The sequence below is a fragment of the Canis aureus genome, chromosome 22 (assembly GCF_053574225.1).
Source record: "Canis aureus isolate CA01 chromosome 22, VMU_Caureus_v.1.0, whole genome shotgun sequence".
Taxonomy (NCBI): domain Eukaryota; kingdom Metazoa; phylum Chordata; class Mammalia; order Carnivora; family Canidae; genus Canis; species Canis aureus.
Genome location: NC_135632.1, coordinates 23,541,817 through 23,568,954, shown reverse-complemented (window position 1 = coordinate 23,568,954; position 27,138 = coordinate 23,541,817). Strand labels below are relative to the sequence as shown.

The following is a 27,138-nucleotide window of genomic DNA, read 5'->3' as shown; positions in this document are numbered from 1 at the left end:
TCTGAGAGAGCAGGTAGTGTATATAGTACATTTTGCTGAAGGCTGACACAGGGTTTCTTCACTTTTCTCCTGGCATTGGACTTTCTGAAATTTATAAGCCAGCCAATCTTGCAAATTATCTCGATCTGTTCCCCATTCTATCCTGAGCAAGAGTTGAGTTTGCTCTTTGCACATATCTCCAGCATCTCAGCCTCACCCATCCTATTTTGTTTGATTCTAGACATTTCACTATGCCTTTTCCCAAGTGAGCTGTTTATCAATACTCTGGTCTGTTATCCCCAAACAGATTACCAATGGAGGCCTGGGTGAATGCATTCCCTTAGTCCCCTAAAACCTTCTGTTTTTTTGACATCTTCAGAATGTTACCATTTTCCTAGACTGTTTTCCTCCCAAGTTCATTTTCTACCAAGTTTGTCAAACTTGCTGAACCAAAGGAGGTGTAAAGAATGTTTTCATATGCTATACCAAGATTCTTAAGTCATAGAAGCAAAATACACACTAGGTTTACAATTGAAAGACTTGGATTGCAATACCGTTTTCTACCTCTAACTAGTTCTATAACCTTAGATAGAGAGGTACAGCTTAATATAACCAAAACTCTTTGGGCTGCATCTTCTACATCTGTTAAAAGCAAACAAGAATACTCAAGCTGTGTTCTCACAGTACAGTTGAAGCAAGACAACGAATGTAGAGGTAATCCAGTATTGATAATTCCTCTGGAAAGGAAAGGTCATACTATGGTAGCAGACTGAAGAACAGTTCTTGAAAATAACCCTATTCCCTTTGTATCTTTAGTTTCTTTTATATTAAAGGAAGTGGGAGAAATAAGTGGGGAGAAAGACTTTGCAACTTGACCTCAGGTAATAGGAATTTATTGATTCAACTTTAATTATCTCTTGTGTGTATGCTTACAATATATCTATCATATGTATTGCTAAGTACAGTAGACTCATATTTGATTGAGATTTTGATCCTCACTCAAAATCTGAAAATTTAATTAGGGGCACAGATGAGAAAATAGACAATTTTAATACAGTGTGATAAGTGCCATGATTAAAACATGCATGCATCATTATCGAAAGCACAGAGTGGGCCTTTGGAACTGACCTAAGAGATAAGCTAAAGAAGACTTCTCAGAGGTGTTAATCCTCAGCCAAGTCTTGAAGAACCAAAATTTGAATGTTGAAGTTCATATTCTTGTTTGGTCTTCCAGCTCATGTAGAGCAGAAAGTTAGCAAGGGTGACAGGCAGTCATGTTGTAGGTTCTGAAGGATGTGAGCCTACCTGCAGGGTATTATGACATGGGGAATGAGAAGCAAGAATGAGGCATTCACTGTCAGGCTAGAAATGAGCTCACTATGGCTCGGGGCCATGCCTGAAGGATCAAGAAGCAGACCCCAGCGGAACAAAGGGGGCACCTTTGCAGTGTCTTATTTTCATGGATAACAACATTAACATTCAGAGGAAGATGAATGAAATTCATGTGAGTTAAGTTGAAGATATAGAGTTACAGAGTATAAATATAGTCGAATCATCAAATGTTAGACATAAGAGGAACCTAAAAAATGTATTAATCTAGTCCAACTCTTTATTTTATAGATGAGAAAGCAAAATCCATACTTGAAGTGACTTGCCTAAAGTCTCACATTTCGTTATTAAGCAGAATTGGGACAATCTACAAATAAAGCCACCATTTTCACTGAGTCTCCACTCTGTGTCAGATACCTCATCCTGGATCTCCAAGTTGGAGGAATTAGACAACTTCTCTTAGCTCACAGGACAAGCAAATCATGGGTCAGAGATTTTGATATTGGTCTGGCTCCTAAGAAAATCTGAGTTCATTTTGCTACATTGTGCTGTTTTAGGTCTCTCCCAAGGGCTAGAGAAATGCAGAGATTCACACAGCCCCAAAATGTCCACCTCAGGATTTGAACCAAAACCAATGCCTTTTCAGTACTCTGAATTTACTTGCATAGGCTTATTTTTTAGCCCTTCTGAGCTACTCTAGCCTGAGTCAGACACTATTCTCTAAAGTATGTGTGCCAGGAGGCCAGCATTAAAAGCTCCTCACCGTATTCCAGAGTAACAGTAGCTGAGATAAGGCTTTGTTTGACGCAAATTCAAGCTGCTTTTGTGACGAGGACATAAAGATATAACTTTGGACAAACGTTCTTTTACCAGCATACTGTAATTACACAATATCATGTAAATTGTCTTTCATTGGATTCTTTCTTTTCTGTACATATAGATATTGGATTAATTAAAATAATAAAAACAGTCCATCTTCTGCAAAGCCTCACTAGTTCACATCAGTTTCTCAAGACAATGGGGAAAAACTGTTAGAAGTACCAATGAAGAAGGAATATTGGCAATTCTTTAATAATCTTCTACTACTTTGGGCTAGTTGAGGAATAGGGTTCTTAGGTTAGTGGATATAGTGAGTCAATATGCCTTGAACTGAGGTCAATTCTGCACTGGCAGAGGAGGCCTGGGATCGAGCCCCTTGTTGGCTCCCTGCTCAGCAGAGAGTCTGCTTCTCCCTCTCCTCCCTGCTCCTGTTCTCTCTCACTATCTCTCTCTCTCTCCAATAAATAAGTAAAATATATAATTAAAAAAACAACAACAAAGCAATAGATTAGTGGATTAAAAAAACACAATGTGTACAGCCTAGATGAAATTAGATAAGCTTCTAAAGGATCAAACAAATGCCTGTCGATATTCCCATTTATTCATCAAATGGAATGATTACTAAGTCAGTCATTACTATGGTGCTGGGAAAAATTATGAAGTAGAAAAAAAAACAGAAACAAAAGCTAAACACTAGACTCATGGAGGTCTTATGATTGGAAATGGGGGAGAGCATATACACATATTTGTGCATACAAATGTCAGGTGACAGTAAATGATATAGGGAAATAAAGCAGAGGAGAGGAATGGGAAGAGTACCAGGGAGCTGCAGATTAAACAGGTTGTCACAGAAGGTGTCACTTGAGCAAAGACCTAAAGTTTCTAAAAAATCAAGGCATGTTGTTATCTAGAGATAGAATGTTTCAGGCAGAGGATAAAACATGTTCAAAAGTTCTAAGGCACAAAGGTTTAAGAAGCTGTTAGGAGCTTCTTGTAGCTGGAATGGAGTAAGCAAGGGAGAAAGAAGTGAGAAACAGGGCCAGAGAGATAATGAGAAAGCAGATCCCAGTGCCATTCAATAGAACTTTCTGTAATGATAGAAATGTTCTGTATCTATGCTCTCCAATATGGTAGGCACTAGCCACAGTGGGGCTACTGAGCACTTTAAATGGGACTAGTGTGAATTCTTAATTGTATTTAATTTTAATATACCTAAATTTAAATTTAAATATGGCTTTCATAGTGGATAGTGAAGAGCCTTGTAGGTCATTGTCAAGATTTTGGGTTTTACTCTGAATAAGATGGGAAGAAACCGTAGGAGAGCAGAAGAGTAACATCATCTGACTTGGATTTTAAAAGGATCACTATGCTCCAATGAAAACAGACTGTAGGGTCAAGAGCAGACTCAGGGAAGCCTGACTTAATCCAGGTAGGATATGATAGTACATGCTGAATGATAACTCAGATGGGGTGGGGGGCTGTGGTGGCAATGGTTGAATTCTGAATATAATTTAAAGATAAAGCCCAAAGGATTTGCTGCCAGATTGGATGTGGGATGTGAGAGTCAGAGAAGTTCATAGGTTGTTGTCAGAGCATTCCACAGAGCACTGAGAGGAAAAGATTCTGAGAACTACAGGTTTGGAAGCCTCATTTCTTCTGTCATTGGTAGCCTAGAAATTTTTAGAATAAATTGAGATTATGCCTATGTTGCAAGGTCATTTGAGATTAAATGAGATCATATATGCAAAGTGTCTAGCATGAAGCTTAGCACACAGTAGGTCCTAACATGTTAGTTTTCTTCTCCAGGAAGCCAGAGACCCTTCAACAAGAATTCTATTGACTAGCAAGGGTCAGCACTTTTCCTATAAAGAACCTGATAGCAAATATTTTTGGCTTTGCACACCATACAGTCTATGCCACAACTATTAGACTCTATTGAAACAAAAGCAGCCAGAAACACAAAACATAAATAAATAGGCATGGCTATAATAAAACTTTATTAGAACAGATGGATGGCTGTATTGGCCTTTGAGCCATAGTTTGCTAACCCTTGGTTTGGAAGAAATATTCATTTACTCTAAAGGGCCACTTTAGAGAGACATATAGGGTGGCCCATATGTCTCAGTTATCAGCAGCAGTTCTAGTATACATCCACAGCTCCAGCATGATTATTGATACAGCCTCTTTTCACTGTCAAGAGTGTCCCAATTTGAACAATAAACTATATGGCTGCGGATGTACACCTCCTTGTCCTACATAGAGACAAAAATGGGTAGTGTGGAAATTCCAGAGCTCTGTTGGTAGTTATGCATTGTTTTTAACTTATGAAATAAAGCCAAGTTTTACTGAGTGCCTATTTTGCTCAATGCTCTAAAAAGGACCTAGAGGAAGACCGCATAATACATGTCATACCCCTCTCTTCCATACCCATAGCAGGCTTTACTAATTGATTGTGACAGTCCATTCCTAAGCCAACTCAAATACAGCCCCACCATTTTTTTTAAACACACTGCTCCTGGCAGCCACGACCAATAGTACCAAGATGAAATCTCGGTCATCTTGGCCTTAAAGCATAAAGCATGGCTCCTTTTCAACAATACTCACACTCTAGCTAAGAAGTGCAATATATATAATTCTAAAGTAAGTGCAATATTTAGAATTATATATATATTATATATATATAATTCTAAAGTAAGTCTGACTATGATAAGTAGTACGAACAATAAATATGATAAGCATTCTTAGTGGAAATTCTCATTTTCTGAGCCTCCTATGAAATAATAGTTTTATTTCCCTTAAGGAAAGCACAAGAACTTCCCAACATTATGTAGTATTTCATGGTCTCTTTTTTAGAAGTTTAGGAGATTGAAAAATGTTACCTCAGAGAGGATAAAAGCAGCTCCATTCAATTTTTCTGCTGTTTAAAATGGTAATTTTTCTTCCTGCCATGCAAAAAAAAAAAAAAAAAGAAGAAGTAGAGGAATTTGTTTCACGATTAATATGGTATCCTTTCATTCTCTTCACATTAAGATTTAGGGAATGTCCTCAAAGAGAAGCATTGAAAAAATTCTATAGTCTAACTGACCAGTTCTAGATACATCTGAGTTTCAAGGTTTGACCAGTCAATAAAAATATTCTGAAGGCACTTGTGCAAAGAACACTGAACTAAGAATTACAAAAAGATACAAAAGAAGTAAAATAAAAAGAATGATGAGCAACTCCCTACCTTAACCAGGTGCCTTATTGTAGTACATAGAACCTTGAGTTTATATGGCAGCCCTGCAAAGGAATCTATAGCACAGCTATAGGATGAAAAGAAGAATGTAATTGACCCTTTTTTACAAAAGGTAAGTTCGTCTACAAAATTTACCTCTCACCTAACATCATCTGTATTGTTTACCAGACTGCCTCCAATGTGCCAACGTGGAATAGTTTACTGTCAAGTACCAGAACCACACATTAAGCCTCCCCTTTCAGCCCTGGACTCATACAATATAGCTCTCTCAACTAAAAAGTGGTGTGTATGTAAAAGGTATCAACATTGTTAATTGCCTCACTCAAGGATTGTCTCCTCCTGCCATGTACACACACACACACACACACACACACACACACACACAAAACACATACACACAAAACAGCTGCCTCTGGGGAACCCACATCTTCCCTATCCTTTAATTTTCTTTTTTTTTTTTTCCTATCCTTTAATTTTCAAACAGAACCAACAGAGCCCTGACTCTACTTTCCATGGTAAATCTACCACCCACACTCTTCCTCTTATCCTTGCCCCCTACAGTGTTTCTGAGGATTCCCATAGGTCTTAATCTGTCCCTTGGTCATCTCATCTTATGATCCAGTTTCCTGCTTTTCTGGAGTTTTCCATCTCTACTTTGCACCCCTCCTACAACTGCTCTGTCTTTTCTGCACATAGGCAGTCCCTTGGGAATCCATCCTGGTCCTTCATTCCACACAAAGCACCAATGACTTAGGCAGGCTTGTATAACCAAACATCACTCAAAGTTTGAAGCAATGGAATGGGGACTACAATAATTTAAGACATCTTAAAATTGAAAAGTAAGACATTTTTCTCTAGCTGTGTTTCTTCCTTTGGGCACTGGCTTCCTGCCAACTGAGGAGACTCTGGTTCTCTGTAGCTGTCTCCTTTCTCCTAGTTCCCATGCCTCTCACATACCCTATCCATTCCTGAGTGCCCCCTAGAAATTCAAAATTTCCCTCCTTTTACTAGGTTTATTATGCAGAGCAATCCTACTGTTTCTGGTAATACCCTCCACTCCTTTGAGATGATGCTCTGGGAGGGTGGGCACTCCAGTTTCACTCTCAAAAGAAGTTATCAAAGTAGATTACTAATGCTTCACCTCCTTTGATGTAAAATAAAACCCTCCCAGACTGGAAAAGTGACTACACTCAATTTTTCTGCTATTTAAAATGGAAATTTTTCTTCCTGCCATGCAAAGAAAGAAAGAAAGAAAAGAAAAAAGAAATAGTAGAATGCCCTGAGAGAGAAGCATTGAAAAAAATTCTATAGTCCAATGGACCAGTTCTAGATATACCTGAACATAGATGAATGTTTCTGATGACACAAATATGCATTTCTGGATAGGGATTTTTTTCTAGCTTTATCAGTGTCATTACATATTGTTTTCTTAGATTAGAAAAACTGAGTCCCAATAATATCAGTATCTAAAGACAGCATAGTAGGAGGAATTGGCACCAAGAAGTTATAATTTGCAATTGGGTGCTGTCCTTAGATTGCCGTAGGTGTGTTGGGGGAGGTATATTTGTCTTTGCATTGTGATCTGAAGCTAGAATCAGAATAGAATAAAATTAGGAAGTGTTTCCTTCTTTGTAAAATAGAGGATTTCCAGACCCTGCCACCTCACCCTCACTGCCTAAGCCCAGAAAACAGAGAAAGCCTTACACAGAATTTTCAGGAACATTTCACAGTCTACCCTTTGGGAATGGTCTTAAAGAATCCCATTGCACCAAGCCAAACAGTGAAGGTATGCAGGAAACATAGAACAAAGACAAGATTCTAGTTGACTTGAAATTTTCTGTAGTGTCAGGTCACTAGGAACAGGGACAATATTTTGAGGACTTTTTGATTCAAACTCAGGATTACTAAGTTATGAAGATGACACTAAGGATGGGGTAGATTTGAGGCTTAAAGACTGTCTTTTCCTTTCTTCCTCACTCAATAAAGGGATAATACATTTAGCTAACCTGTATCTACCTACTATTTGTCAAGCTGTGTGCTGTTTTATTTGTAATATATCATTTACCCTCTACAATGAACTCATGAGATAAGTATTATTCGGTCTTATTATTATCTCCATTAGATTGAAAACAACTGGACAAATAATCCAGTGAGTTTTAAACAATCTAAATCTAAACAGCAATTATGGATGGAAGGAGTAGTCCAGGGAAAACCCAACAAAGGGAACCTGAAGTAGAGAAGGAACTGCAACAGGAACCAACATTTGTGAGTACCTACTACACGTTGGGCAACAGTGCACATTTTCTTTATTTGCTCTACAAGAACCCAAAGGGTTATTATTATCTACATCTTACAAGTAAAGAAACTGACCGCAGAGAGATCAACCATCTTATCTATGACCTCAAAACTAGTTGGTAGGATTTGAACCAACATCTGTCTAATTCCATTGTACTAAATATTTAGGAACACAGCTGAAGGGCAGTCCTAATTCAACAGCTAGTTTTTCTAAGTCTTATTTCAAAGACCCAAGATTTGCCTGATGAAGCCAGAGAATTATGGAGCTATTCTTTTTTTTTTAAAGATTTTATTTATTTATTCATGAGAGACACAGAGAGTGACGAGATATAGGAAGAGAGAAAGGCAGGCTTTTCCCCGACAGGGAGCCTGGTGGGGGACTCGATCCTAGGAGCCCAGGATCATGACCTGAACCAAAGGCAGATGCTCAACCACTGAGCAATCCAGGCATCTCTATGGAGCCATTCTTAGATATAGATACCTGGTTTAAAACATATAGATCTAGAATAACTATTATATATCCCAGTAATGACCTTGTAACTTAGAGTAATCTGATTCCAGCTTCTTGCAATTTCTTTTTCAGAGAGCATACTGAATCTATTCTGCTTCTATTCAACTAAATGGAACATTCCAAGGATTCAATGGATGGGACCTTTCTTCTCAGTCATCCCCATGATAACAGCATAAAGTCACTGAGGTGGGAACACAGCTAAGGGCCCAGTCCCCCAGCCAGATGGCAACACAGCCTTTACATTTTGACCCCTAACCTTAACTTCTGGTCCCAAGATGACCCTTTCCATGTGCTGTCCTCTTCTCCCACCTCCCTTCTGACTTCGCAATCACCATGAACTCCCAAATCAGTATGCAGGCACCAGCACATGAGGTACCAATGCTGCCTCCTCAGGCGGTATTCTAAAAAGCAGTGGGGAAAAATATTTTTTTCAACATATGATTTAAAGAAATCATAACTCTGAGATTTTGGGGGGGGGGAAGGAATGTCTGTATGCGTGATTGTATGTATCTATTTGCATGTATGCATGTGTATGTGTCCTCTGGTGCCTTAAATTTCTGTTCTAACAGATCTCAGGATTCATTTAGCAGATGGTCCGCCAAGAGCCTGATAGAACCTAACCTCCCACGTTAAATGTTTATGGAACTGCTGATCAGAGGTGGCAGTGGAGTAATGGGGAGAACTCAGAAAATCCCAGGAAACAATCAAGCCCTTTTTATTTAGAATATCAATTGGAACATTTATTTGTAGCACTTTATAGCTTATGAAATGCCTTCATACCCACCATGGCATTTGATCTTCTCAACCACCCTTCAGTGTATATATTTATTTCAATTCCATACATAAAGCAAATGAGACTCAGGAGGAAGGATGGGTCCAAGGCCACAGTTACTAAGTGGGAAAGAGAAGGTCTCCCCATTTCATGACCCTCAACTTCAAATTTCATGTCCTTTTCCATCTACCACACTGCCTATTCTTGTCTTCCCAAGAGGCACAATGAGAATAATGAAATGGACACACAATCATCTTATATAGGACTCATTATCCTCCAAAGCTTTCAATACCCACTTTAAAAAAATTAGAATTAGATGGTGTTCTTCCCATATAACAATATTTTTTACCCTCCTAAACTGATTTTTAAATACCAAGGACACCTATCATAGAACAAATCCATAGAGGCAGAACAGTACATGAGAACAGGCTCATTTGTCAAACATTTTGGGAAGGCCATCTCTCCTCCACCAGGGTACAGCAGGAAGTTAACTATTTGTGGATGAGAAACTCTAAGACAACTCTTCTGCCAACATGTGAAACTTTACCTGACACTGTGCATGTGAGTGGTAACAAGGAGACGTAGTATGTAGGGTGTTTTATTAAGTTTATAGCTGTCTGTGAACTATAGCTGTATAATTCTTCTCAATCCATGTAATGAAAGGAGGGAGAAGACAGGAACCTCTGAATCAGAGGGCCCAGGAAATGTAGTAACCATTCTGAGAAAGGAGAATCTATAAAAGAATCATACACTCCATAGACCCAGATGGGAATCAGACTTACCAGGATCCTACAAGATGGTAGCAACCTGAAGGGAAGGGCTGGCTTTGAAAACTCTGGGAGACCCAACAAATCTCAATGCTAATGAGGTCTAATGAAGTAATAGTATATTGAAGCAGAACATCTGGTTATCAGGACTTAATAGATACGGTACTGGGAGGGAGATGTTGAGGAGTCTTCAAAGGTGGAGAAAGGGCTGAGGGAAGTAGGAATCAATATGACTGGATGATCTATATGATCCAAGATAGAATTGGACATCCACAAGAGTTCCTACTGTGTAGCTGAGTCATGCAGTACAGCTATATTAGTACCCACGAGAACATATACTCTCTAGAGAGAATAATGAGCCAGTAATTCTTTTTTTTTAAAGGAAGGTATAGAAGATAACACAAAAGATCAGATTGTCCAATCAGTCTAATATGAAATCAGAGGCCTTATACAGTTACCAAGATTTTCTAATAATTTCAAAGATACAGATAATCACAAGGCACAGAAAAGCAAGGAGAGAGGCTTGGAGTCTTCTGAGATTGAACTCCCAAGTCTTTTCTTGTCACATCATATCATGCTCCATGTTCACAATAACCCAGGACTCTCTAAGCAATGTGTACAATTCATATCACTTACATAATAGGTAATCCTATAAATTCATGGATTCAGATTTGTTTAGGGTAAGAGTCCTAGAATCCTAATAGCATTCTAGAGATAAAAACTAAGCTTATTTTCCAAGGAGTCTGCCATTAGCATATTTACTAGGAGATATGACCAGGTCTTGTGCCTTCTTTCTTTTACAGGAGTAGAGCTCCAATAAAGAGTTTGAATTGTAGGCTTTCTTCTACTAACCCTTTCCTTCCCAGTGTATGATGACACATTAGATAATGTGAATGGTGCTGCATGTTGGCCTTGACTTAGTTATAATGATTTGGTATGTTAAAGCATTGTCCCGTTTGTCTCCAGATTCTGGCCACTGTTATAGCTGGAGGTAGATGATCAGCTTAGAAGACAGATGATTCATTATTTAAATTGTTCTTTTTTACTCAGTAACTGTAATTCTTATTTGCTTTTATATGCTTTTCACTATACAGAGCATTTCCACTTGCATTGTTCCAATGATATGTAAAACAATCCTAGAAGGCAGACAAGAAAGATCTTGGTTTAGAAATAAGGAAACTAAGGATCAGTTTCAATTAATAAGTGGGGGACTGGGACTCAATCCTAGGTGTATTTGGCCTCCAAGTCCACGCTCTGTCTGCGGCACAACATGACAAGTACTTGGAAGAGGAGACTGATGGCTTGACCAAGATGCAGGGAAAATTAAGTTTCCATGCTCTTAACCTCAGAGCAGGTAGACTGTTATTTTCTTCTTCATCTCTTATCTTCAGAGCATTTTACCCCAAACTCTCCTTGCACAAAACCTTCCTAGCTTTGCCATGGTTGTAGTAAGGACTAAGAGTGCTGTGATGGAGGACAACGCTGGCACCATGAATCACTTTTTAAATAACACACTCATATGGAGACAGATGAATGGGCTAGCCTTGGAGTCCTCTACCTCATGACAGGTAGGACATTGGACAGGGGGTTAGATGCACTTCCCTTCTTAGGTACCCCTCCCCATCCTCCATCCAACAGGGCATTGATGATTAGCTTCTGGCAGATAAATGGGCAAAGGGAAAATAAGAGGGATGGATGAAAAATTTCTCCCTAATCAGTCCATACATTCAAAAGACAGGATACCATGATGATACCAAACAGAAAACAAAAGCATGAACCATATTACCCCTGCTGTGTTCCTGGTCTAAAGTCAGGCCCACCTGTCTCCCACCAAGCACAACTGCTTCAACCTACAGCAACATCCCTTTGACCCCTCAATTGCCATCCTGTCCTAGGACCAAGACAGTTCTGAGCCCAGAGGTTATTTAAAGCTCTTGCTTAACACTCCATGACCCAGCATTGTCACTGTGGATTGTAAGGTAGCTTTGGCCTTAAACTCTGTTTAGGTTATAGAACTCCTCTTCTCTAAATCAAGTGACACCGCATGCCCTAATCTCATTAACTGGATTTCTGCCCTTTGCCTGCCTAGGATCCCAGTCTCTGAAGGGGGGCCTCAACCATCTTACCCCTTCCAGATAGACAGGAACTAGAGGCCAGTTCCTATGTTCACAACATATGAACACATAGGATTCACTGAAGGGTTGACCACATTGGCAGCAACACACAGCCATCTATTCTTACACTCTGTTGCATCTATTTGTTGAGACATCCCCATTATTTCCTGTGAAACTGACTTCTTGTATCCATTATCATCATATTATCTACTATTTGCTGCCATATTATTTAGATAGCATGTTATACAAGTAGGTTGCACTATGCTTCCAGCTCCCACAGTTAGTTCAGCTCCCCGTGAGTTCATCCCAGTAAGCAGGTAATGCCAGAGCTGGTCTCATCCCAGTTAACCCTACAACACTGTTCTCAGTTGTTTAAAAACACCTAGCATATGGGACGCCTGGGTGGCTCAGTGGTTGAGCATCTGCCTTTGGCTCAGGGCGTGATCCTGGTCCGGGGATTGAGTCCCACATTGGGCTCCCTGTGCGGAGCCTGCTTCTCCCTCTGCCTATGTCTCTGTTTCTCTCTATGTCTCTCAGGAATAAATAAATAAAATCTTAAAAACAAACAAACAAACAAAAAATAGCTAGCACAGAAGAAGGTCCTTTGCCATTAAAGTAATATTTGTCAATCTTCAGGGAGCTGAGAGACTCTGTTTTATTGGTTTGATTTTTTTGATACTCCCTTCTAAAAAGGCTTTTCAAATTAATTTTCTAATTAAAGTATATTTAGTTACATATAAAAAGAATTCTGTAGCAACCCCAGGTTAAAAAAAAAAAAAGAAGACATCTGGTGGTATGACAAAGTAGGAAAGAGTAGGAAAGGAAAGTAGGAAAGGACTCTCTCCTTGAAGTTAATTTCAAGTCAGGGTCAAAATGCTGAGTGGGCAAGAAAGCTCTAATAATCTTTCTTTCCCAGATCCTAATCAGCAGCTCCAAGACATATCATACCCCCAAGTACACTCTGACTTCTTTATCAACCAGAAGGAGAAGAGAGAAATCATATCACCAGGACAAGTGTTCTGAGGGGATGAGGGGAAGAATGTGAATCATTTGATGAAGACACATCAGAGGAGACAGAAAGTAACAAGGGCTTTCTAGACCCCTGATTCACTCTCTTCATCCTCCTCAGGGAAATAGAAAAGAGTAGTAAACATTCAGATATAACAAGAGATTCTTTTTAGACTTCAAGAGATAATTCAACAGCTAACTCAATAATAGAAGAATTAGAAGAATAGAAGTAATACACAATTTTGTAGAGACAGTAGTTTTTCAATTACTTGCATACATTGCTGATGGGGTACATTTTGGAACTTTCAGTGTGGAAAAAAACCTCACTTTCTGTAGTATGGATCAAGAGCCTTCAGAAGTTAAAAATCCCTAAATTGGTACTTCTAAGAATCTATCTAAGAGAATAATCAGGGGCTCCCTGGTGGCTCAGTTGGTTAAGTGTCTGCCTTCGGCTCCAATCATGATCTCGAGGTCCTGGAATCAAGCCCACATCAGGCTCCCTGCTCAGCAGGGAGTCTGCTTCTCCCTCTCCCTTCTCCCCTGGCCCTGCTCATCCTCTGTCTCTCTCTCTCAAATGAATAAATAAAATCTTTTTAAAATAAAATAAAAAATAAAAGCATAATCAAAGATGTAGACAAGAAATGTTCATAAAAGCACTATTTATAATAAAGAAAAATAAAAATGGCTAAATAAATTAAAACGCACCCAAGTGATGAAATATATGTAGCCATTACAATTCTACTCTAAAAATATTTAATGATGTGGGAAAATCCAGACACAAATAGTAATATATATTATAATCTTACTTATACAAGTAAGTATACAAGATTGTGTCTAGAAGGCTAGATCACAGACATTAAAAATTCTTCAGTAGACTTTTCTGCATGCTCTGAATACAGAGAGTGACTCAGATACTGGCCAAGCCAAGGAGCAAGGAGCAAGACCTTATAACTATCTCTTTGTAACTACCTTGGACATCCTTCTACTTGGACTCTAAAGGACTTTGACTTCCACCACAAGATCTCAGGTTGCACCATGCAGCTGGCTCTTGGCGGAAAAAGAGCAAATCTAATTGTTCTGGTAATTTCTCAGCCAGTAGCACAACTTGAAAAATGGGGCCTTCCTATTCACATCCTTGGCCTCACATCTGGCCAGTTTACAATGCTTATTTTTGAAAATACAATGGCTAAAGAAGTTTATGGAAGCAGAAAAGATTTGTTGTTAGACCCAGTTCAGGCAGGTATGTAATGTATGATAAACCAGAGAATGAATGACTAAACCAAGCAATCAATTTATCAGTGATAGTGGATTCTTGCCATACACCTAAGTTATTCAGAGCACCAGGATAAACCTCTCACCTGCCAGACTACTCTCCTGTATTTCATTGAGGTCTCCAGCAACAGGCAGGAATTCACTAGCCATCAAGAATCTCAGGATCTTGACTTATTTCAATTCTGCCCTCTGCCTTCTATCCCAGTCTGTTTCAGACATGGACTCACATACTGGCTACTCTATTTAGTAGCCAAATTCCACTAGTGCAGGTGTTGAAAAATGTACTTTGGAAGGATGCATAAATGCCCTCCTTGCTGTTGCAAGGGACAACAAGTGGCCCAGCTGCTGCTAAGAGACCTTCAGGCATCATGATAAACACCAGGGGTATTACAGAAAATTTGGAAGGTAAAAGACAAGGTTTACATAAATCAGGGGTGAGGTCAAGTTCATGGTTATGGAATCAAGTGATCAGAGGATAAAGATCAGAAACTAAAGAAGATCAGGAACAGGCAAATGGTAAGAGGCAGAGGTGGAGAGAAGCTTCACGGCCACACACAGTTGTTTTGTTTTGTTTAATTATTTAGCTAAGTTGCCCTGGTATAAAGTATAAGAAGCAAAGTAGACAATAAACAGGGGACGAAGAGCTGATCAGACACTAATAACTCATTATTTTGGTCCTTTATATAGCTCCACGGGATTAGGAAGCTCACCATTGATTATTCTCGCTGGCCAGGCAAAGCCTGGACTTTAGGAGCCGGCTATGGAAAAGTGAGCAAATATGGAGATGGAAACTCTGGGAGAAATCCAGGGGTAAGGAAATTTTATTTCTTATGCCCATGTGGCCTTGGTGGCTTCCCTTATCTATATGCAGTGTCTGGCTCTCAGTCAGTACTCAGGAGTTGCTTGCTGGGGACCATGTGTGTGTGTGTGTGTGTGTGTGTGTGTGTGTGTGTGTGTGGTGTTTGTGATATTATGATGCTAACTGGGACCTCAGAAGAACCCCCCACATGATTTCATCTTTGAACAAGTGTACACGGGATAAGGATTAGCCAAGATACACTGGACTTGGAGCTACAGAATTACTAGCACTTCAGGCAGCCATGGAGATGAGGTACACTGTCCCCAATTCTCTTATGAACTGTATTCTTTCTAGCTCCCCCTCCACCAAACATCACCCTCTGCTCCCTGATTCCCAAGACCAAGAAGTGATTGTGTCCAGCTCATCTTTGGAGCCCAGGCCATGTTACAAGTCGGGTAAGTCTATGGATCCACTGAAAAAGTAATAAACTAATATTCACCTTATAGAACTATTTTAGGGATTTAAACAAAGCAAACTGTGTAAATGTACCTAGCATACATTGGGCATACAGACACTTAAAATGTTCTTTTGATACCCCTTATCTTCCTTCAATAGTCAGCCAAATTAAATTTTAAGTCTTTGAATTTTCCTCAGTACATAATTTCTAGTTTCTGGATATTTAGTGATGTTAATAACTGCCTTTCTCTCCTGTATCCCTTTCTGGGTGAAATTGCTCATCTAAAATCCCATGACACCTGCCCTCCCTGTTTTCATAGGTGTTCAGAGCACAATCAGTACCTGTTCCTTTTATGGGTAAGGAAATTTAGGCACAGAGAGGTTAAATGAACTTTCCCATGCAGTCAGTAAGTGGCAGAGCTGGGATCCAACCAAGCAAGACCTTTTCTATTTTACCTGCACCATGAAAAAAATGTTTTGAATGGTGGTAAAATACTAATACTACAGAGAGAGAAATGTCATCTATCCTAGCACAAAAGAGCCACACCAAAATAATCAGAACCCCTAGTTAATAGACGTTAAAATTTGTTTCGAGGGATAGCTTCTGACAGGATGACTGCTGATCAAGGAAGAGTCTCCAGGAGAAAGTCGTTGCCTGAAGCACACAAAGAAAAAATACAATCACAAAGTGTGATATCAGAGTTCCAAATCCATGGCAAGTTGTTAAATCACACCTAGTTCAGCTTCTGGAATTCTAAAGTTTATAAAACACTATTGGGTTTGTTTTGTTTTGTTTTTTTTCAAGGCAGAGCAGTTTAGAGAAGGCATGAAATAAAAGAACATTATTTGATTTATCAGGGTTCAAATGTACTATTCTACTTATTATATTATGAATTCACATGAGGCTTTATAAACAGTGAAATTAATCATTGCCTCCCACTTGTTCCATCAAATCAATATGCCACGGATAAGTATCAATTCAATTTCTTTCTTTTTGAGGTTGTTTCCTCAATCAGGAAAAACTGACACACTAATTTTAGACTATCTGTAATCTACTCTAAGTGAGAAGTAAGCTGATCACTGTGGCTGTGGAAAAAAATCAGCCCCTGTGTTCCAGTAGACATTTAGATATGTCCACAGGAAGAAATGCTCAGCGTGCCAATGGTCTCTGAGTTGTATCCATTGGTTCGAGTCTCTGGAGCTTCAGCAAAGATGATGCAAACGACAGCCACGGGGACACTGCTACTGCTGCCTGAGGGGCCAGACCTTCTGTGACACAGACTGAATTTAGAGGAAATTCAAGAAGACAATAGATGACTCTTGTCAATCAGAAGATAAAACAGATATAGACTATGTCCAGTATATCTGGTGAATCTCTGGAGAGTTGAGTTCATTGCTAGTAAACAGAACATTACCCTAGCCAAGTGATTTAAAAGAAAATCCTGGCCATTATTAATTTTATCTATTTACAGTTTATTTAATATTTAATCTTGAAGGAATCAGAAGGCATGCATTGTTATCATATTGAAGCAGTGAATGATTGATAGGAAAGCCATAGCAGACCTAAATAAAGAATATAGTTTGTGATAGTGGGTGGGGAATGCCCATTTATTGAGGTCTTCTGGGTATTACATACCATATCAGAGGCTTTACAACAGAGTTTCTTAACTTCGGAACTATTTATTGATATTTGGGGCCAGATAATTCTTTGTTATAGGGAAATATCCCATATACTATACCATGTTTTTAACAGGACTCCTCACCCCAAACCAATGGATACCAGTAGCACTGCTCCCCTTTCCCCATTGAAACAGCCAAAATGTCTCTAGACATTGCGAAATGTCCCAAGTAAGGAAATTGCCACTGTTTGAAAATCAGTTTTAACAATAATAATACCTAACATTTACTAAGGGTGTACTGCATATTTACTATTGATTTAAGTCATTTTTATGCTTTTTATAGTCAAATATATTATCCATACTCAGTGGACAAAAATGTATAACTTAATAATTTATTAAATAGGGAATATCCATGTAATCAGCAAATTGGAAAAAAAATTAAAAAACATTGCCATCTTTAGAAGCTTGCATTGGACTCCCTTCTAGTCTCTACCCACTGCTTGCCCCCTAAGGTAATCATTACCCTAAACTTCCTTATTTTATTGTATAGCTCTAATACCTAAACATGTACCTCTAAAGCTAAATAGCTTACCTTTCTCAGACATTTATTGGTGAATGTGTGAAATAAAAAAAAAAAAAAAAGAGTAGACCAAAAAGAAAAATATTTGGGTTCAGGAAACAGGGGAAGCAACACCAGACTCTCTAAGATGATGGGGAAGGGTCATCCCAGAATACCAACTAGTACTCAAGATAGAAAGCAATCAGTTCATCTTAGAACAAGTAAGGCAGTGTCAGGACAGATCTGTCAAGAAACTGAAATCAATATAATGTCTTATGTATCTGAATACATTGAGAGGTGAACTAGACAGCTGATTAAAATTTCAGGCCTAATTTAGGGAAAGGTACATTAATCTTTCTTAACCGCAGTTTCAATATCTAAAAATATGAGGATAATAACCCCTACTTTGCTCAATGGTTCTCAATATCACAGAGCTCTTTTTTGTAAAGCACATAGCACATAACTGGTTCTCTAGCAAGTTTAGCTAATGTTCTAAATATTATCCTTGTTATAGTAATAACTATTATTATAACTGCTGTTGCCAATGATGTTATATCCAACCCCCTGCACAGTGACTTTACATAGCAGCTGTTGATGCTTTGGTCTCCTTCTCCAAGGACTCTGACCTTGATGAGGGAACTGGTATTATCTATGCCATTTCTGCCAATTGGGGTTAGGGTTGGTCTCACCACTGCCACCAGCATCCCTTCCTATAAGATAATGTGTTTTTAGTTGTCTTAGTGCCCTCTCTTAATGAACTGGGAACAACCATTCCTGAAGATTGGGTGAGATGGAATTTAAATGACACCATTCACTTATACAAATAAACATTCATTGAACAACTATTATGAATCCAACAGGAGAATTAGACCATTCAAAAAGGTTCTCTGGCATAGCATCCTCTTATTCCTAATCCTAATTGTCTCCTTTCAGATGCTTGCCACTCCCTGTCACAGCTGATCCATTTTCCCCCTTATTTTTAATTTCAGTTTTGTAATTTTCCATCCAACTTGTGGGAAACCCCACGCTTTGTAGGTGAGATCTAGGTTGGCCTAGGCATGGAGCCAGCTCTATGTCCACCATGAAACCATCTCCCTTCAAGGCCTTCCTCAAGAATACTCCTTGGTCTTATATTTTGGGGTCCTGTTGACCTCCATCCCATTCCCAGTTAAGACAATCCTTTCAGAGCCTCATGGAAATTCTCTCTCTTCTTTCTTCCTTCTCTGAGACATCAAACATCATAACTTCAAAAAGTTTGGGCTTTCACAGAGATAGGAATATGGGTCATCATATAGGTCACCAGAAACTTCAGCTTTCTGCCCTGCAAAACCCCCAGTTACAAAGAATTATAAATAGCCTGGTTACTTCCTTGAAATGGAAATGGGAGAGAAGGAAAAACACAGAAACCAAAATAAAACTAGCATCCCAATCATTTTGCCAAGTATATTTCTGTTAACATCTGTATGTATAAGTTTTCTTGGCATTTGAAGAAAATATGACCACTATTTCTAGGGTGGAGTGTGAAATTTTCTTAAAGGCTTCTTTTGACAAACCACAAGTATATCTTAAGATGAGATAGTGTATGTCTTAGGTAGGCTTTTCCTAAGGTTTTCCAAGAAGAAGATTCTGAGATGAGGATTTGTAATAAAGTATTTTAGGAAAAATCATCTGGGCAGTGGGGAACTGGGAATTGCAAAAAGTCAGATTTAGCCTATAGTTTAACACGTCCTCTCTCAACTCTTTAGTAAAGTATAGCATCCCCACACAGCCTTGAGTGATGCAGGTTGGGGATGGTGCCATCAGCAGGGAGATGGGGAAATAAGGGATATGCTATTTATTCCACGTCACCCTTTTGATGGACCCATAGTGAAAGATACTTGTCCCTTCAAGGGGACTGTCCCAGGGAGTTCCACAAGTGACCATCATTAAAGCAAGAGAGGACCCACACTGAATAGAGTGTTGGATGGAGTCATGTGGAGGAATTCATACTTGAATACAGTACAGACTGAACATGAATACAACCACAAGGCACTTCATGATTTGTTGGCAAATGGAATGATGACACTATGGCATCATCTCTATTATAGATAGGACTTTAGTTCATTTAAAAAAATGACGCCCCCCCCAAAAAAATATAGCCACTTACTAGTGGAATCTCTACAATGCATTTCTTATTAGAACTAAGTATCTAGCTTCAGTCAACTGTAAGTATCTTGATCAACTTAAGGCCCCTTAATCATTGGAAATAGGTTAACATAGTAAGGGAAGGGACAAGGGAGAGGCCAAAATAATGAAAATACGAATCAAAGGGATGTACTAGGAGACTAAAAACCAGCAAAGCTCATATATTTTTTTAAATAACCCTCAGAATTTTGAGAAAGGAAAAAAGCTATTTAGAATGGAATACCTACCATTGCATTTCCTATGAAGGTTTAAATTTCCCACTTGTAATTAAACCAATCTGTAATTCTATATTGCTCTGTCTTAGGTCCCTATGAATAAAGCCAATCCATATTATATGCTCCAAGCACCTATCAGATATTGGGAGTCCTGTTGATCCTTGAAAAAGAAATATTGACCAATATTTCTTAGCTGATTCAAATGATGAACTTCCTTGGCTGGATATATTCTGAAAACACTACATTATAACAAAATGTTTTTAATCTAGTTCTAAGAAACAACCCCAATCAAATTTCTAGTCACCTGACTTATGAGAGCAGCCTCCTGAAATAATAAAATCTGAGAGCCTATGTGTGGGAGTGAAGCAAACTCAGTTTCACTGTTGGATTTTAGATTTGTCCTTTCCTGCAGAAGCTCTCAGCCAGCATTCTGACTGCCCATTTCCAGCCATCCATCATCACCTGCCAGGAACAGTTCTGAAGATTGTGTGATGGGCCTGATGCCTGGATAATTCATTCATGATACCAACATGGAACAGGAATGACTGCCCAAAGAAAAATGTTTGTCCCTCCGCTTTCAGATACCCAGTGCTTGGTGTGTTACAGATATGCAAGAGAAAGTTAAAGTAAAGAGGAAAGGAAAGAAGGATGGAAGAGAAGGAGGGAGGGAGGGAAAGTATTATCTTTTCTTAGCCCATTCATTTTCCTTATTAAAAGGGGTTTTTCTCACCTTCTCTTCTCAAAATTTCAAGGATCCTCCCACATTCTTACTCCAGCTAATTCTCACCTTCTTCTTAGTGGAGAAATCTGAAACAATAGAGTAGAAATCTGGCAAACTCTGCCACTCCTTCTATCTACCATCTCCAATGCCTCATTTCCATCCTCTCACCTGCTAACGTACCAAGTAACCACACTCCTATCCAAAAAAAAAAAAAAAAGTCACTCCTCTTCACACTTGCATCTTTGTATCCATCCCTTCTGGACTACTGAAGGATATTGTTATAGCAACTCTCCCTCTCTCTCCTATATCATCAAATTGCCACCCTCTTTCAAACCATCTCTATCAGGTTACAAACATTATTTCTCCCATCTTAGAAAAATCCTCTCTAGAAGTTCCCACTTTCCCTCTAGCTGCCATTTTGTTTCTTTCCTTCTAGCAAAATACTTTGAAAGTATTGTTCACTCACACTGTCTATAATTCTCTTGATGTTGAGGTGCCCCAGGGTTATCTCTTCTTCTCTATTTATACATACTATCCTGACAAGTCATTCTAGTCTCATAGATTTAAATACTATATATTCAAGACTACTTCCAAATTTACATCTTCAGTCCAGAGCTTTCTCCTAAATCCCAGACTCCAACATCTAGCCACTCTCCTAATAACTCCACTTGGACGTCTACCAGGCATACCAAATTCAACATGTCCAAACCTAAACTCCTGATTTCCCCTCTTAAAGCCTGCTCTAAGACAATCATCTCAATTAATGGCATGTCTATCTTTCCCATCATTTAGGCCAAAAGCTCCGGAGTCATCCATAACTCTTCTTTCTCTTATATCACAATTCAAACCATCTGCTGTTGGTTTGAGAGAATATCCTATCAGAGATCCACACAGTGGATTCTCAGTGCCTTCAAGCCTTTGTTCACATGTCACTTTCTCAACAAATTCTGCCCTGGCCATTCTGTTTAAAATTGCATTCTTCCCTTCTCCCACCCCCTGAAATCCTGCCCTGGATTTTTCCATAGTTCTTATCAAGTTGTATAACTTATTTATTATGCACATTGTTTAATATGTCTGTCTCTTCAATAGGATCCATGAAGACAGGGATTTTTAACTGTTTGGTCCACTAATGTGTCTCAATCGCCTAGAAGACTACCTGGAACATAGTAAGTGCTTTAATATATATTTGCAGAAGGAAGGAAAGAAGGGAAGGAGGGAGGGGAGAGAAGAGAGGAGGGAAGGGAATGCAGGAGGTGAGGGGAGAAAGGGAGGAGAGAAGGAAGGGAGGAGAAGAGAAAGGAGAGAGTATAACATTTTAACCATTCTTGGACAATTTCATTTACTTGCCCTCTCTGGACCTCAGTTTTCATCTTGAAACAGGCCCAGAGTTGAAGGAGATGAACTATAAGATACCTTCCAATTCTACATGCAATGATTCTATGAATTGTGTTAATCTAAGGGGATTCACAAAAGAGGTAAAGAGCATGCAGAGTCTTGAAACAAGTGGGAAGCCTGGTAGACTATGCCTGAGCCTCCTTCCTATTCCCAGCCTGCCATGAGGCTTTCTGGCTTAGTCACTTCAGCCATCCTCCAGATAATACTGATCCTAGAGAAGCTGGACTATCTATCCTACACCACCCCCCTGATATACAGGCTACACTCCCACAGTCTTCATGAGATCCCAACACATATCTCTGCCAAATTTAAGTCACCAGCAATTATCACTTGATGTGCCCTAGTTAGACTGTGAAAGCTATAGCTCTGCCTTTGACCCTATTCCCCATTACCCATCTGTTTGCAACATCGTGTCAGAGCCACTGTGAACAAAGCCCCTGCTCTCAGTAGGCTGCTCACAAACTGCTCCATGCCTATAGCAGTAAATTGCCCTGTGAATGTCCCTGCTCTTGGGCAAAGAATCCCCGGAATAGAAGCTTCCACACCTGCTTTTCCCCCACAGGATTAATGCTATTTCTCAAGAGAAGGATAAAGGCTGAACTATAGGAAACATGGGATCCTGGCCCTGTGGGACACTCACTGATGCAGAAAGACAAGATCAACATCTTGTTGGTTGATTCCATCCTCAATACAGGGGCCAATCAAGAATTGGCAGTAAGGATCCAGACCACGGTGAAGTCAACAAAATAGTATCATGGTGTGAGGTGCAGATGCATCAGGGAGGCTTTTTAGTATCACCCCACAGTCACCCAGGGAAGGGAGTCTTTCAGCAAGAGTTAGGCTGGGGCCAGGTCTCACCTCCATTCTCAAATCTGAACCCTCACTGCTCCAACATGAATCACATTACAGAAACTGTGTGGTTTGGTGAGCCAGGCCAAACCATCAGAATTAGGGGATGTATATTCTCTACCCAAAGACAAGGAACACATCTTTTTCCTGGAAACAAGCAGCTCATTCACAAAAGACCCACTAAGCAGACTCAGAAAAGGCCATATTTCTTCTTCCAGAGAAATGGCCACGTATATGTGTATTAGCTATTGTTTTCTCTGAAAGTGTTTTTTTTATTGTTCTTCCTTTTTTTAAAGATGTTATTTATTTATTTATGAGAGACACACAGAGAGGCAGAGACATAGGCAGAGGGAGAAGTGATGTGGGACTCGATCTCAGGACACTGGGATTACAACCTGAGCCAAAGGCAGATGCTCAACCACTGAGCCACCCAAGTGCCCTATTGTTCTTATTATTATAGCTCATCATTGGATAGTAGCATTAAAGCATGTAATATAACTCCAATTGATGAGATAAGAATGTATCACAATTAAGTGTTTTTAATATAGGCTTATTTCTTGAAGGTATTTGTGGACTAATGAAATTATGAACAAAGGAGATGTTATAGAGAATATACAGTTTTATTTTTATTCAAGTATAATTAGAAGTGTTCTATTATGTTTCAGGTGTACCATATAATGATTCAGCAATTCTATATATTTCTCAGTGCTCATCAAGATAAGTGTACTCTTAAGAAAAGATGGTGATTTATTTGGGGTAGGGTGTGTGGGTGTGTGGGTATATTTAGGCTGGGGAAGGACTGGGTAAGTTTTCATAGAGGACATTTTATTTGGGTCTGGAAGGGTAAGTAGGAGTTTTCTCGATGGAGAAGTAGGTGGAAGATATTTCAGGCAGAAGGGCCGATTCTATCTCTTAAAGGAGTCAGTGGTCAGACTTTATAAGAAGATACATTAACTGCTATTATCCAATGATGAACTATAATAATAAGAACAATAAGGCACTTGGGTGGCTCAGTGGTTGAGCATCTGCCTTTGGCTCAGGTCGTAATCCCAGTGTCCTGAAATCGAGTCCCACATCACTTCTCTCTCTGCCTATGCCTCTGCCTCTCTCTGTGTGTCTCTCATAAATAAATAAATAAAATATTTTTAAAAAGAACAATAAAAAAACACTTTCAGAGAAAACAATAGCTAATACACATATACATGGCTATTTCTCTTTGGTCCTCAAAATTAGCAATTCTCATTTGCTTTTATGTAAGGATTTTTAGTCCCTTCCATAAGAAACATCTAAGAAAAAACAATTGCCAAACAGTGTAGGGGGGTCTGGGTGGCTCAGTTAGTTAAGGATCTGCTTTGGGCTCAGGTCGTAATCTTGGGAGTCCTCAGATCAAGCACCTTTTTTGGGGGGGTTCCCTGTTCAGTGGAGAGTCATCCGCTTCTCCCTCTCCCTCTGCTCCCCCGCCCTACTCATGCTCTCTCTCTCTCAAATAAATAAAATCTTAAAAAAATATATCAAGCAGTGTAATATAAGGAGACACAACTTCACAGTTGTTCTTCCTACTTTACCTGATGAAAATTACTTTCTGCTTAACAATTTTCAACTTTACCTCAAACAGAAGCTGCCCACACTTGCCAGGAATATAGATATCAGAGCTAAAAGTGACAACCACATCAACGTTGAATTCTTATTCAAAGTCAGTTTTCAAGCTTTAAATCTCATCTTATGTCACTGCCATTTTGAAGACTGGAGAGAAGAAAAGTGCAGGAATGTTCAGTCCAGCTGGCTGGGAGATAATGAGACAGCTAGTTCCTGCAGTAAATTGACATTTGGTGGAGATCTATCAATAGACCTTCATTAGACACTTCGGGTTCAGCCTACGCAGAAGTGAATTTTTTCTAGTCTGGTCCTCACAGAAGGTGGAACAGTCTCTTCTCATGAAAGATACTTCTAGGGAGAAGGGGACTTAGACCATAGATGGAAACTAGAGAGCAGTCCATAGAAAGTGTTCCTTCAAGCCAGGGCTTGGCAAACTTTTCTATAATGGACACATACAAAGTATTTTCCATTTTGCAACACATACGGCCTCTGTAGCAACTACTCAACTCTGTCATTGTAGCACAGAAGCAGCCATAGACAATACAAAACTGAATGGACCGATGTTCTAATAAAACCTTATTTTCACCAACAGACAACTGGCCGAAGTTTGTTGACCTTTGCTCAGTATTTCCCAAAGCATTGTAAACATACCACCACAGGTACATGGGTATACTGGGTGACTTTAAGTAGCTCACAAAGAAATATTTCAAATTTTAAGTTATGTTTATGATTTAATGTTTATCAGATACAAATATATAATTGCCTTATCAAACTCAATGTCATGGATATTATTGCTTAGGATAAAGCTAAATTTATTTTTAAAAGCAAGTTGATGTAAAGAAAAGGAATAAGTAAATAACAGAAGAAAATTGATATTGCAAAAGACTCATAGGTGATATGAGTAGCCAAAGCCTAGAAACACTGCTCTAATTTGCATTTATATCTTTGTCACGAGCATGATGGTATGACCTCACTTCATCTTTACAGTCAGTATTATCACTATACTGGGCCCAACAGAAAGGCCACTAAGAGACCATTTCAGACCTATGGACTGGATTTTCCCTCTTGGAAATGTCTACTGCTCACAGATTGGTTCACAAATGTGAACTACGGCTTGTCTGAAGTCTTTCAATGATCATATGACCATATCTATGATTTTATTTGGGATAAGCTTTTGATATTTTTTTAAAGTTAAAGAAAAATAGAAAGTTCCTTTTTTTGTATTTAAAAAGAAAAAGGTAATTCCATTAAATCACAGAACCTTTGTTGAAAGTAAAATCAGAGATCATTACATAAATAGGTGTTGAAGGGTTTGCTTGCTGTGGGGGTGGAAGGGAATAGCTTTCTGTTTACCACTATGCCATTTATGAAAATTATGTTTTAGAACCCAGTTTAGCTCAAACAACAGAGAATAAAAATAAAAAGATCAAAGAAAGTAATATCTTTCTCACTCTTACCTCTTTTCTAGAGAGTTAAGCCTTTTGACAATTCACTCTTTTTTTAATAAATTTATTTTTTATTGGTGTTCAATTTGCCAACATATAGAATAACACCCAGTGCTCATCCCGTCAAGTGCCCACCTCAGTGCCCATCACCCAGTCACCCCCACCCTCACTCTTAAGGTCCCCCTTTGATTTCTGGGTAGTGACTTCATTCCTAGGTGAGACAAGTTGCCTACTTTCTAAAAGGAAAGGTCAACCCAGCACAAGTGAGTATCAATTTCACTATGTATTCTCATTGGCCTTTACGATTTGAACTTCTACAGTCAGTGATCTGAATAAGCAGAGCAGTTTAGACTCAAGAACAAGATACAACTGTATTCAAACTCCAGTTTGGCCATTGTTTGTCCTGCTTTGTAGAATTGTGATAACTAGTCAAGGAAAATTCTGTAAAGTCTCTAACATGGTTTCTGATGAGGGCTGCTACATTTAGCAAAGAAAAATAGAGGCAATCTGTATTTATCTAGCAATTTTAATCTGTCACAGTGTACCCTTAGAATACATTTTAAAAATTATTATCTTTCTTAAAAACACAGGACCTTTCTGTCTGTTCATGGTGTTAGTTCCAGGAAAAACCTGAACCAGTCTTGCAACAAGCATGTAACAAATTATCTTTTCTCTTTGCCCAGAAATTAGATTTATAGAGAAAGGGGAAGGAAAGATCAAGTTTGTGTTAAACAAAACAGGTTTGAAAAAAAGCAAGCAAACTGGGGGGGTGGGGGGGGGAAGCCATGCTTATGAGAAAAGTAGTCTCTGAAAAGGTCATATAGCTATATCTCCTGACTACAACTTCCTCACAATTTTGCACTGAATCCACATCAGAATCCAGTTCTTGATAGCCCTCTGTGGCTTACTTAACATAGGGCAGACCTATAATAGTTAAAGAGGGAGAAGATCAAAGTTCAGGAGACATATGAAACCCTCCACCCATTTTTCCCAGAGTAAAGAACAGAGCCCAGGCTTTCCGGACAACATCCATATTCACCTCTCATAGAAGCTATGACCATGGAAGTCATTATTGTTTCTAGCTATGGGACAGCATGTGCTGATGAGGTTGGTCGCTTAACAGTATGTTTTCCTTTTTCCTAAAATGACTGAGTAAAAAGAAGTCAATGTTCTCCACCCTAAGAGAGCATAAAGAACAA

The 27,138-nt window shown here is 39.0% G+C and overlaps 1 long non-coding RNA gene across 2 annotated transcripts; it reads left to right on the top strand.

Moving 5' to 3' along the window:
- Window positions 1–1,348: 1,348 nt before the first annotated feature.
- LOC144294330 (uncharacterized) lies at window positions 1,349–25,606 on the top strand. Of its 2 annotated transcripts, XR_013361738.1 has the most exons (8): window positions 1,349–1,483; window positions 7,485–7,627; window positions 8,241–8,354; window positions 10,936–11,061; window positions 14,789–14,911; window positions 15,255–15,380; window positions 21,744–21,820; window positions 24,514–25,606. It is a non-coding gene; the product is annotated as an uncharacterized LOC144294330 (long non-coding RNA). The 2 variants fall into 2 exon arrangements; XR_013361737.1 differs by lacking the exon at window positions 10,936–11,061 and having other exon boundaries at window positions 24,514–25,257.
- The last annotated feature ends 1,532 nt before the right edge of the window (window positions 25,607–27,138 follow it).